Source organism: Acartia tonsa, chromosome 10, assembly GCF_053477335.1.
Source record: "Acartia tonsa isolate MP-2025a chromosome 10, ASM5347733v1, whole genome shotgun sequence".
Classification (NCBI taxonomy): Eukaryota; Metazoa; Arthropoda; class Copepoda; order Calanoida; family Acartiidae; genus Acartia; species Acartia tonsa.
Genome location: NC_137269.1, coordinates 40,083,962 through 40,097,058, shown reverse-complemented (window position 1 = coordinate 40,097,058; position 13,097 = coordinate 40,083,962). Strand labels below are relative to the sequence as shown.

At 30.8% G+C, this 13,097-nt stretch overlaps 1 long non-coding RNA gene across 1 annotated transcript; it reads right to left on the bottom strand.

Moving 5' to 3' along the window:
- Positions 1–10,933: 10,933 nt before the first annotated feature.
- On the bottom strand, positions 10,934–12,621 carry LOC145330808 (uncharacterized). Its single transcript, XR_013883562.1, has 4 exons — positions 12,615–12,621; positions 12,529–12,544; positions 12,372–12,472; positions 10,934–11,550 (listed from the first exon to the last, which is right to left on the bottom strand). It is a non-coding gene; the product is annotated as an uncharacterized LOC145330808 (long non-coding RNA).
- Between the last annotated feature and the right edge of the window lie 476 nt (positions 12,622–13,097).

Sequence of the window (13,097 nt, the reverse complement as noted above, 5' to 3'; positions counted from 1 at the left end):
TACCAAATGCTAAGTGAACATATTAGCATTTTGTATTGGCAGGTTTTAGGCTATAAAATTCACAAACAGATGCGGTCCTACGATAATTAAGGTAAAAAATAGAGGGTGCATGAGTTATCTGTAACTCTGCCAACTGGGACCCTATCCTGATGTTATATTAGGTTTTTGTAATCAGCTAATAGCGTCATAAATATAAACACCCTACAAAAGAACAGAAATCAATTTACTAGCAGACGAAAATGATCTCCACCACTTGGGCCAGGTAGTTGTCTGGATTAATCATACAGTCTTATACATATATTCTAAAAAATTTAACGCCCCCCCCCCCCTTTGTTTCTTTTTGTTAAAAACAGCCACGCCTCTAACCTAGAGGAAATAAGATAATGATTATTAGTTTAATGAAGTATTAGTAGTAAATTGTAAACGTATAAAACGCCTTCCCTGAAAAGTTCAGCAAGTATATTATTGTATATTATTGAAAAGTAAAACTTTTATCTTACGGTGAAGTTTTTTTTCACCGGACAGAAAAAAAATATTTTTTTTACTTGATCTTAAAAACTAAATGTGAAATTAACCATAGAATGACCAGTAACTCATTGTCCAGATTATTTAATCTTGTTGGAAATGATATAACATAATAACGGGTCTAAACATGCTTTTAGATTAACAATCACAGTGAAAATACAGCAAAGACACGCCAAAAAGTCTGTTGTGATATTAAAGTGTACAAGAACTGTATTGAAACCGCCTATATTTTCTTGTATCCAAAAAGGAAGTCTTAAATCAGAAAATCAATTCATTTTTGTATTCACAATTTTGAAGGTAAAATTTATCTTTTTTGTGTTTATACAATAACAGCAATATCAAACTTTAGCAAAAAAAAGTTTAAAGTCTTTTTACAATTTTCATCTTTTATTCTTGGTCCACAGACCAAATTTAAAAACTTTTTAAAAATCTTTTTTTATGATTAAGAAATAATTAGGAAAGGCCCAAAATAATTGGCTCTACAGGATCTAAAAACACTGCTTTAAAGTTAAAAATAGGAACGTAGATATTACATATTTTGTTTCCATAATGATTTTTAAGGAAGTTTTTAGCAAAAAAAAGTATTAATTAAATTGTGTTTACCAACTTTTGGCTAATTATTGTATTGGTTACATTGGAAATATTTAAAATTTATCCTTCCAATTTCCTTTAGCTAATAGTTTTCACTGACATATCCTATACAAAAGGTGTTTCTTCACACCAACAAGATTCCTAATTTTAAGTCCTAACCATGTATTATAATAAATAAATAATGTCTGTTTTTGGTTCAAGGAACTTTTCCTCTTGTTAAAATTAATTTCAAGTTCAGACGAAACAGAAGTAAACAAGGATGATAACATCCATAAGCAGCAAAGCACCAAAAAAAAAACATGGATTAGAATACGTACAATGAGAATTAAAGACTATAGTACTAGTTTTATGGAAAAAAATCACAAAATCTATCTCACGCTTTTAAGAATTTTTAATATTTACATTTTGTGTGATGACAAACAGACTGACGGTTAAAGCAAATTACATACTGTATCCTCGAAAAGGCAAGAAATTTAATTCTGATAGTTTTATCTACAAAAATTTCAAAACTCGAACCAAGAACACTAAAGATATGGGGGAAAATGCTAAAATGTTAAAATAAAATAGCCAAAACCTGTTAAAGAGCAGTCCGGCCGTTTTGGATTTATTTATGCTCCATAATGATGGGAATGTTGACAAGAATTTTCAGCCTTCTTTATTAATTAGCAGTCTAGAAAATCTAATTTCCCCCACTACGCTTTAACATTTTTGTATTTTTGAATAAACATAGAAATATATTCTTTTTTTCTAATATTTATTGAATTCTTGTCAGTTACTTTTTTAATACTTGTTGTTCAAAAAAGCAATAATTTAATATTAAGTAATTTATGAGAGTCAAAGTTAGGTAAAAGCTTGTTTTTTTTGTTTCATAACCTTGAAAAAATAACCGTTTATTTAAAAAGTGCCTAGTTAATTGTTAAGTCGTTTGTTGTTGTTTCCTGATATAAGCTTTCGAATCAGATACCGGTTTATAATCGTTGGATAAAAACTGGTTTTAAACAAACAAAAAAACATGAATATAATTGTATTATAGACAATTATTAGAAGTAGAGATACATATGTTGCATTGTTATTAGAATGTTATGTATGATTCTTATCATTCGTATAAATCAAAACCACTATCATAATCAAAAAAAAGCTGTTAAGATCTAAAATTGCGCCTTTCTTATCCGCGTTTTTTTTCAACTTGTGTTATCTTTTTGGGCAGGCTCCAAAATAATCACGTTAGCAGTAGCAGTTGAAATATGTTTACTAAATGTCGCTAGTTTTACATTGAAGACATCCTATTCATTAATTATCTTTGTTTGTTTTTATTATTGCTGCACTTCTAATAATCAAATGAACATACTCTGAATAATGTTAGTAGTACTTCAGATTTTTAAAAGCAAAGCTTTTCATTAAGGGTTTGTCCGTTCACAACAGATACCTCTTTTCATTGTTTTAAACATGTTAAAATTGTCAGGCTTTGCTTGATGATTCCTATAACAGTTAGACGTTTTAGGAAGCACAGGAACCTAATTTTAGATGTTTATTTTTAATTCAAAAGCAAAACGATCGCATTAATCATAATTATATGATTACCTTTTTTAGTGAAACACCCAAGAGAAAGAAAGGGGTAAGGAAGCATTTTTAAAGTAGCAATCAAATATAAAAAGCATGTTAAACAAGTGTCCATATAGTAAAAATAATCTTTGAAAATAGAACAAAGAACGTTAAAGATTGATATTAAAGTTTATAATGGTCGTAATTCCGTATGAAATTGTTTTTTACATTGACGGCGGTTTCCCTTAAATTGCATCTGGACCACATCTTTTAGTTAAAATATGACGCTGATTTAGCTAAGATTCAAACCCATCACTTTTCAGATGCCATAAGTTTCTCGCGGATTTATTTGCTCCATTGCATTGACACTGTGAGATGACGAATTATCAACCCACTCCTAGTATTTAACTTTTTGTAATAATTTCATCAACCATAGCTACCAAAATAAAGTACCAACAATTGAGTTTTTTGAGCCTTTTTGTTCTTCATTATAATTTTCATATTCATTTTAATATTTGTTGATTTATGTTTATGAGCTTCGCTTTCATGGATGTCATAATTTTTTTTGTTTTTTTAAGAATATCATTTTAGATTTGGTAACCATGAAAATAACCTACATCATTTTTAAAAAAAAAAACACTTTAGTTGAAAATCTATTGCTTAATAAAAAAATTTAAATATCGTCATATTTCCTAATTAATCTTTTATAGTTTATTATAAATTTTCTAAAGCCTAACCTCTAAAATTATTACTGAACTGCACCCCAAAAAGAAAACCCCCTTGGATTTGACCTTATATATGATTAAAAATACCATCGTTGCAGGTTGCCAAATTAGACATCTAAAGTTTGAAATATTATTTGTTTTATTGGTAAGTAAAGCAGATAGTTGTTTTTTTATATTACAACAAGAACAAAAGATACTCATTCCTAGGTGAGTCTAGCTAATGAAAATAACTTAAAATGATGCAGTGACGTGCACAGCAATTCAAAGGGGGGGAGGGGGACTTTTAACCTTAAGAGAGTAAAAAGGTAGGGCATATCTTCTTATAATACTGAAATATTGGAAGGTATTATATTTCCTTATACTGTGATAATGGATATTGATTTTCATGTTCTTAAAAAGATTATAATAACATTTTATTAAATTTTGGTTTATTTTTCTCTAGGTGAATTTAAAAAGAAATTTAATGTCGTGAAACTCCTACAAACTATTAAACAAAAAAAAGCTGAAATTTAAAATTCCAAATTTTGAGAACCATGATTAAGACAGTGACAAATGATATTCTGTAATAGGCTTTCATTCATAATTGTTTTTATCTATCCATCTAGTTTCTATCTATTTATCTATTTTCTCTATTTCATTTCATATCTATCTATCTATTAATGCTTGTATGAAGTTCTATCTATTCAAATTCTTTATATTTATCTCTGTACCTTACTATACTTTATATCAATGTTTCTATCTATCTAATCTATTTGTTATTCTATTTATCTCTAATCTTTTAATTTATATATCTAAATATTTTTTATTTTCTCTATCTATCTATATGATTAATGATACATTCAATGTTTTTTTTCTGTATATCTGTATATCTCACAATATCTTTATCTATCTATACATTATATATCTATCTCTCCATCTGTCTATCTATCTATCTGATTAATGATAATGTTATAATAGTCCTTCATTGTATAATTGTTTCTGTGATTAATGATGAAGAGATAAAAGAGCAATTAAAATATCTCCAGATTAAAAAGTAGTGATGTATGTATATGTAATATTATCCAGGGCTCGACAGCCGCCTGAAAGCCTCAGTGAAATCGTTATATTATAACTATAAAATTCAGCTGGATGTCTAAACTTGTTCCCAAAGCAGTAATCTATCTTTTCGGAATTTAATTTCGCACATAAGCGAGTTTAGAGTTGAGGCTTATGCACGAGTGAGGCGCGGATGCCGAGCCCTAATATTATCTTCCTATCAAATCTGACCTTTGTAAAACTATTTTCATATTTCTAGAAGCAAAGTACACTCTACAATGGTTTCATAGCTTCACATTTTAAATTATTAATTGGTTATTTTTATCCTGGATACTAAACTTAATATTCCTGATGCTAACCTAGACTAAAATCTCTTTAAAACTTTTATCCTTCTAAAACAGTTGTAAGGTTTTTATTGTCTTAGATTTTGATAATCATTGAACTGATTGATTTCTCAACTTTAGGGAAGCTTCTCATATGACCCAGTAAGGTTTTAGGCTCTTTTTTTACTTCTTTGAATAGAGATCGCCTAGATGCTAGGGCTGCAACTGCTTGCTATTTATAAAATATCTAGCGGTAACAACTTTAGAGATCTAAAAGGGCACTTGAGAAGAGGGGAGGAGAGTCCGGCATCAAATTTTAAATTTAGTTTTAAGAAGAAAGTATAAAAACAAAAAGGACCATTTCGGTGCAGCAGTTAGCAAGATCTTTCGTTGCAAACACTAAATCTATCTATCAATCTAAAATTTATCTATCTATCTTCACATGTATCTACCTATGTATATTGAAGGAAATCAATAACATAATCTAAGATTTCGCTATAATTCGACCCCTTGCAACTTTTTTTCTACCAAACTGCATTTTCTAGTAATATTTTCAGCTCAAAAAGTGTTTCTTAAATACTCTGCATTATTGTTACTGTAAAAATAGCAAGAAATGTTTTTTTTTCAGGAAGAAACAGTCGTTATTTGCAGTTGCAGTTTAGACTGAGAAATTGTTCAGAATATCGACTGCTGTTTTAAGTTGCATGATCTAATTTAGCTGCTAATATGGTTGGCTTTCTTTAGAAAATTAATGTGCAAAGAAGTCATTTATGAGATCTTAAGTGAATGATCTAAACATTACATAAACACCAAAAGCCTTCCCTTTTCAAATCTATTTTGATAATTTTCACCTTCCCCCAATGATAACTCTTTTCTTAAGATAAAATCGTTCAATCTTTCCCACAGAATTCAACCAAAAACTGTTTTCTATAATAAGGGTCAGTTAGTCCGTCCGTACAATGTGGGATGCATAGCAACTATCGTTACCAGAAAGTACTACGTCCATTAAAAACATGCTAAATCTTAACTTTTTAACAAAACTATTTGTATTATATGATTATCCTATTTATCTGATTGTTGGATTAATGTTTCCTAGGTCAACAAGGTACACTATTATAAATAAAGCATCTCTATAATTAAATCCTAAAATCAAAGTTTGTTCTTTTTTCTGATTTTAGTGCTTCGCTTTTTGGATTTAGCTATCCTTGTTTTATGTAAAATAATGTAGGAAAACAATATATAAGAATATAAATAATATTCAATTGGAGTAATTCGAAGAGAGAAATTAAGAAATTGACCCGTAAGTCTAAAATAGATATTTTTCTATCATGTTCTGTCATTTGTATGTCCATGTCCCTGTGGAATTGTCTGTTACTTTCACTAACACCCGCGCACAACGCCGCGTTAAATTTTTTAACAGAAAAAAATGGTTTCATGGAATTGGGAAAGGTTAGATCCAAGGAGAATTTACAAAAAGTTGTAAAAATGAATAGTTTTTTTTATGACAATAAATGCTTTCATTAAAGTTGGGATGTGAAATATAAATTAATAAAGTATTAATTAAGATTACATAAATCCTATCTTATTGTTTGAGTTCCTCATTCAAAGGAAGCTTCATCTTGGTCTTGAATAGTGCTAGGCTATTTTTAAATTAAGTCTTGTTATGGTTTTATGTAGTTTTTTTATGCCTGATCAATGCGGTGCACATCCTGCGGGGCTTCCCAGTACCCAAAATAACCTAACCTGACCTAAAGGGAAAGTAAATAGATAGCCCCCCCCCCCCTATTTATATTCAATTTATTTCAATATTAGGGTAAGAAGGGGGTTGTTAATAGTGCTCAACTGAGAGCGCCGAACTCCCAACAGTTTTTTTTTAAACCTTAGGTTATAAATATCCCAGAAAAGATGCAAAATTTCTTGGATATCTAGACTGGTCATGTAGAGAAAAGAAAGTGTTTTTACCAAATCACAATTACAACTTAACTACTCATAAAATAATTAATTTAAAGAAAATTGGGCACAATTGCTCTTTTTGTGATCTACAAACCTTTATGATCCCTTATAATTGACAAAGACAGAATTATCAATAAAAACAAGATTTGATAGAAAAAGACATGGTTTACCCCTACCCCCCCCCCCCCTTCAAAAAAACGATCCCAAAAAATTTCGGGTCGTAAAACCAGGGTCCCACATTAAAAATTTTAATTATTCAAAAACTAAGGCTTTCAAGTACTATCGGATGTACAGAAAAACATCAACTATAGAGAATTGTGTCTATTAAAAATTATTTATATTGCATGAACACCAAGTCAAAAGGTTGCTTTGCACTTCTGACCAAAACTTATCATTGTGCAGATACTCTTTAGTTACCAACAAAAATACTTTGGATTAAAAGGACATTCTTATAATTAGAAATAAATATATGACTAAAGAAAAGGCACCCTTTAGTTAGAAATAGAAAGTCTTCATTTTTAAAATACTAAAGATACACTCTTTAGTTACCAACAAACCTTGAATTGAAAAAACATTCTTATACTTTTTAAATGTTATAAATTATTGAAGATCGAAGGCAATGAAGCCTGAAGGCCATGGTTAACAAAACTGACTTTAAAGATATGATTTTTATTTTCTTATTAATAGAAAATTGTTTATTATACAATATAATGTAAGTTTTTTTAGTATAGCTTAGAACCGGCAAGATGATATCGGTTTCAATGCCATACTGTAAAATCTATTATTTTATCTACTAAATAATCTTTAAACTTAAAAAATTATATTTTTTGTTGCATTTATTATGAAACCCCAAGCGCCCTTTTTGATTCAAGACTGGAAATAACTTTTTATGTTTCTAATGGATAAGAATTATTACAAGCTTAATCACAACTATTCTAAAACCTTTCCAAGAAATTTATCAAAGAATATGTAATATTAAATGGAGTATTTTTTTTAGAACATGGAAAAAAAGGAATAATTATATTGGCTTTTAAGTTAATGTTCGAATCAAAGTTAGCTATAGAATTTATTGTTTCTGCCTCATGTTTTGTTTTGTACCTTTTAAAGAATTAACCATCACAAAAACTAGGATGACAATATTCATAAAGTCGAAGCTCTACAATCAGAAAGAGGAATAAATGAAAAATAACTTTTTAGAGTGCTAGAACTTAATAAGCATCAATTCGAAAGTGTAAACAAAATTGTACATAAACATGTTGCAAAACTTGAGTAAATACAGGATGCCTCGCTTATAATATTTTTACTTATTGTCTTGGGAATCATTATTTAAAAATTAGGATAATTCAAAAAGTTTTTTAAAAAGTAAAAAAAAAATCACGCATCCTCTAAAGTTTGAAATCGATAGGATAATTCTAAAATTTGTAAAACGCATATGTTGTACAAAATCGGACCCTGTGTTAGTCCCCACACCCCATCGAAACATTCTAAAAGTGCAAAATCTTAATTTTTAGATAAAAGCTATTTTGTTTAAAACTTTACATTTCTTTAATTCTCTGAGTTTTTTCCTTTACTAATATGTAATATTAAAATGTAGTATTTTTGTAGATATTGCAATTTATGTCCAGACGCTTTTTCTAGACAATCTAGAAAGCGAAGCTCTCCTTTGACTAATATAAAAATGGATTTAGATTCTTTTGATTTTGGGTCAGATTCTCTCACATACCCTGATGAAATGTTTCTACCAGCTGGCTAAACTAAATAAACTTCTAAATATATGCATTTCTTTATAAGTTTGATTTTTTATAATTGATATAATCTAAAACTAAATTAAAAGTAGAGAGTCGACTTTGTCCCCCCCCCCCCCCTTCATTTCTCAAGCGCAGCTTGAAGCCTCTATGGGCTTACCCGTTAGTATAATTATAGTTACAATTATTCTAACAAAATTGATTTTGAACAATAGATAAAGCACTTGAGACTATGAGGGTTATAGACACTATTGATAGATGAACAAAAAATATATCAAGTTTTTTTTGATAGCAAGACTCTTTAATACATGTATTGGGGGCATTGCTTTAAATAAATCGGATTTCATTTTTTAATTCAAATCAAATGAATTTAGGGAACTGCACCGAGAGTGATGTTCTTTTAAAACAAAGAATGATTTTCTATTTACTTCATCTGATTGACTTATATTGACTTGATATTGAGTAACATACATGCAGCTAAATTTTAATATTTATAGAGTATCTTTGTTACTAAAAAGATAATCTTTATTGTTATATTTTATTTAAAACCCAAAAGCACTTTAGAAGTGTGCTTGAAAAAAATACAAAAAGAATAAAAATCATGGATAAGAACTGTAATAAGGAAAAACAAAATAGAAAATTAGCTTGCATTGATATGGAGTTAGAATTAAATCTTTTTAAAACGTAAGATTGTTAATTAACAATGAAACAAAATCTTGTTTTTCCTATATATTACAAAACAGCATTAATAAAAATATTTTTTTATGATACCTTTCCTTAAGCTTAAGAATTGATATCTTTTAGCAAAATCTTCATTTTTATCCGGCTTAAACAGCCACAACGGGAAGAAGAAAATTAGCTGGAAAAAAAATTCACTAAATAAAATTAGATAATAAATTTTACAATTAGGATACAACATTATAAATGGTTGGTGTATGTAACTGGATAAAAAAAGAAGGTCCTTTTGTAAGGAAAATTGGTTTAGGAAATAAAATTTATTATTTATGAATTTAATTTAAATTAAATATGGCTTTTTTGTTTTTTCGTTATCCTTTAACTGAATAAGTTTCTAACATATTATTTCAATTTTCAATTTCTTTACCTTTATACGATAGTAATGGCTTATTCAAAAAATATTTTTCATGTATAAATATGATTTAAAAGGAAATTTGCACATTCAAAAGTTAATTAAAAATATAAACAGATTTGCAAAAATTGAAAGAAAAAAAAGTTATTTTAATAATTTTGAAAATCTGTTAAAAAAATATCGTAAAGCTTATATTTAAAATATAGTCTGAATAAGTATATAAAATATGCCAATATATTGAAAAAATAAGTTCCTTGAATGTTTCTAAATATTATGAATAGCATTTATCTTCAGGCCTCTAAGGGCAATTTTGGGGAGTTAAGAGTGAACCCGGCCCAATTTTCAGTGTTAAAAAGAAAAGATAAAACTTCTTTTGGGGTTCATTTGTTTAGGGGCAATTTTTTAAGAGTGGAGGTACCCTCCATAAAAATAGTTAAAACAACTTCCCTGGACCTTTAAGTAGCTTCACTGTAAATCAGATTTATATCTGTTCAGCGGTTAGCGAGATTCCTCGTTCCATACAAATATCTTACTGAGTAATAATTGGATACAATATTCTTACTCTTGATTTTTTGTCAAGCAAATTGCGCTTAGCTAACATTAAATTTTGGTGTTTGTAGACAAACACTAAAATAAAAAACCTTGGTGTGTGCTTTATTTTTGTAGGACAATTTTATCAATAGAACAATCATTTTTCCACCTTTCAATTGTGAGCTTGGTTTGGGCAGGTGCTACGTGTCTTGTCAGTCTGTCTGTCTGTCTATAGGTCTGTAAGGGTGTTATAAAAAGGTGTTTATAAAAATTAAATTAGGCAAAAAATTTAAATAAGAAAAAATAAGCTGGTCTTTCTTTCTAATTTATTATAGCGGCCGCACCCCTAGCATCTAGGAGCTTTTTACGGGATGCTTTATTGGGCATATAGTAATGTATGACATATGTGAATATTCCTTAATATACTTTTTACAATTTTTTTTTTATTTTTTTTGGTGGGGGAGGAGGGGGAGAAAGTAAAATCTGGGTCTTATATCAAGAGGGTATTGTCATATATTTATGTTGTGATGTCATATATTTAAGTTTGCAGACATGTTTTAGTTGTTACTCTTAATTACTCTTCAATTGCTCTCAGAAAGAATAAAGAGAAAATATATTTAAGTCAGTTGATATTGAGAGTCCTAACACAGAACATTATCTGGTTTGGGTTCGAGTCTTTATTAAGACCAATACAGCTATTTACAGACATCCTACTACTTTAGCTAGTTTGCATAGGCAGATATTCTACCCCTTCAAAGTGCATAGTTAATTAATACATTGTATTAATTAAACAGACAGTCATCCTGTTGCTTGGTGTCCTGATATACAGACAGACATCCTGCTACTTCAGAACTTTCCAGCTTAAATAATCAGTAGTTTTGAATTATTAATATATTTAACCATTTCTAAATAAAGTATCTATATATAATCTTATTTACTCAAAAACTGCATTTAATCCAATATAATAAATACTTAAAAAACTGTTTGCATTTTGAATTGAATATTAAGTCTACTCTATCATTAACTTATGTAAGTCTGTCTATTTCACATTTGGCGCAGTCTTATTGTGCTACGTGTTATTTAGACCTGCTACTGAGTTAAGGGTGGGGGAAGTGGTGTTTAATTTGAATTCAATCACTTTTTGAGATTTTTTATCTCGGATTTTTCACAGTTTTGTTTTATTTTTTTTATATTTATAACTTGATTTATATTTTAGGTTTCTGTGGAATTTCATTCTTTAACTCTTCTGATCTAAATTTCACGGCGAATCTAGTTCTAGTGCTCGGATATGGCTGATGGAGAAAAAGGAGAGCGGGGTAAAAATGAAGGCAAGCGTGGACGGCCGCCTAAGCGTCCTCGGGAGACTGACAGTCAGGATGATGATGGAACTCCCGAAAATTGGGAGGAGGATGATGATGTGGCTGAGGATGTTGGTGCAGGTGCCAATGCGAATGTGGAGTCGGCGTTGGGCGAGGTGGAGAATGACGTTGTGCCTGAAAGCATAAAAAAATATGTTAGGGCAATGTTAAAAGAGCATACGACTGTCAAGGGTCAGGTGGATAAACTAACGGCGGCGAATAAACGGCTGGAGAATAAGGTGAAAGAGTTCAAGAATTCTGATGAGCATAAGAAGTTAGGCTATGATGTTGATTTGGCTACTATTAAGAAAAAGGTGGCGCAATTGCCAGCGGATGGGGATATTAGCGGTTTTTTGTATGAGACAAGTATGGGGGCTAGTGTATCTGCAGTCAAATTGACGGGAGATGATTCGTTTAATGCATCTTTCATTAATCGTTTGAGTGTGGAGGCTAAATTGGATTCTACCAATTTCGAGGCCAAAAGGGTGAAAAGTGCTCCTGGACATCTGAAATTTTCGCAGATTGAGTTTTTGGGTCCGGTTGGGAATGGAAATTGGATGAATGTTCGTGAGAGTTGTCTGACCGAATATGAGAATCAATTGTTGGATATATTTCCTTTAATTGAGGAAAGGGCTGAAGTGCTTAAGGCTTATAAAAAGGTGGCCGGCGGTAGTGTAAGTCAACAGACTGTAGAGGAACAGTTTAAGGAGTTTTGTCTTGTAAGAGGAGTCAAGTGGGATAGTGATTTTGTGCGGGATGCTCCATTTTGGGATGGAAACATTGATTTTGAGGATTATTTCTTATCATTATGGAGGGTTGCTCGGTTCGCAAAATTGGAGGATCCTATGCTTTTCAAGGACGTTCTGTATAATAGGATATTTGAGTGCAAAGGAAAGAAGATGGGGAGGCTAATTACGCCGGAAGCCAATGCTTCCCTAAGTGCTTTAGGTTATTACCTGTTGATAAGAAGGTTGGTGATACCTTTTGCTGATATTGAAACTGCGACTGAGTACTTTTATGCCCTGAAACAGAAAAGTGGTCAAAATGTGGATGGATTCTTCAATGCTAAGTTACGGCTGTTTAGGCTTATGCATCCCGGTCAAATTTCTAGACAATCTTGGCGTGATTTCTACAATAATGTGGCTAAGAATTTGCTGTTTTCTGATTTAGCTAGAGATATGGCTAATTTTTATTGAAACTATGCATTACCTGGAAGATTACAGTGCTTTCTTGACTTATTTGATTCGCAGAGGTCAGCATTACATAAGCTGGGCCCGTTCTGGACACGTCTCACCTGAAAATGTAACGTCCTGTTATTCTCAGGCTATGGAAGGGTTGAAGCTAGAGGATTCCAGAGAGGTAAAAGCTAGGCCTGTAATCAGTGAAGTGCATGTATCTGATTTGGAGGGCAGGACTGAGATTTACGATAATAATGCGTGGATTGAAGGGGATGATGATATTCCTTGGGATCAGGTTGAGAACGTGATTGGGGCTCTGAATTCGAAGGCTAAAACTATGATCTGTTGGTATTGTGGGAAAAAAGGTCATGTAGTGGCTAGTTGCTGGCAGAAGAGGGACGGTAAGCCGCCAGCTCCTGATTCTCGCATAGGAAAGACCAAAGCTAGGTTTTTCTCAGCAGGTAGCGAAAAGAAAGAAGGTTCTGGAGTGCCTAATAATAGGGT